We start from the raw sequence: 719 nt of genomic DNA, 5'->3' as shown, positions 1-719 counted from the left end.
AGCAGTGCTTTGAGTGAGTGCATTTTCAGATTTAGATTTCTAGCATTGAGCAGGATGACACTCAGATTGCATTTGTTTGTAGCTGTTACAGTGATAATTTGGTATTTGGAACATCGCCTAAAAAAGGCACTATAGGGGTGGCAAGAGCCTTGGCCTGTATCCAGAAGCCCAGGGGGTGACAGATGCAGGCCATCCCTGGCAAAGTATCGAGGTCTGTTAATCATGTCATCTCAGGCAGACAGATATTGGATCCCCTTAGAATGACACCAAAACACACTGTCAGAAGTGGGATTTGAACCCACTCCTCCTTTTGGAGACCAGAATACCCAACATTGTAAAAGGAACTTTAATCCTTGAGTCTGGAGCCTTAGACCACTCGGCCATCCTGACAGCATGTCTTGAGTACTGGAGCAGCCAGGCAGGGGAGGAGTGGAGTTAGTGTATGACACTAGCTCATCATGGAGAGGAACCACTGGTTCTTGTTTCCCAACTGCCACCATACAAGCAAAGTTTGCAAAGCACCAAAATGACCAAGACTAGGGATGCAGATTTAACAGCCCCAAACTGGTGATGGAAGTGCTTCTAACTTGGGTGTGGAAGTACCAACGAACAAAGGATGAGCCCTGCGACATTAATGTTCGAATCAGTTACCTGGGGCAGGGTTCTAATAGAAATACCCACACTGCCGGGATGCCAGCAATTCCACATTCACCTCCTTG

At 47.0% G+C, this 719-nt stretch overlaps 1 non-coding gene across 1 annotated transcript; it reads right to left on the bottom strand.

Annotated features, from left to right (window-relative positions):
• Positions 1-277: 277 nt before the first annotated feature.
• TRNAL-CAA lies at positions 278-390 on the bottom strand. The gene is made up of 2 exons: positions 353-390; positions 278-323 (listed from the first exon to the last, which is right to left on the bottom strand). It is a non-coding gene; the product is annotated as a tRNA-Leu (tRNA).
• Positions 391-719: the final 329 nt, after the last annotated feature.

This window comes from Protopterus annectens, chromosome 4.part1 (assembly GCF_019279795.1).
Source record: "Protopterus annectens isolate FY-2018-M chromosome 4.part1, PAN1.0, whole genome shotgun sequence".
NCBI classification, from domain to species: Eukaryota; Metazoa; Chordata; order Ceratodontiformes; family Protopteridae; genus Protopterus; species Protopterus annectens.
The sequence above is the reverse complement of the archived record's forward strand: the minus strand, read 5'-3'. Positions and strand labels throughout refer to the sequence as shown.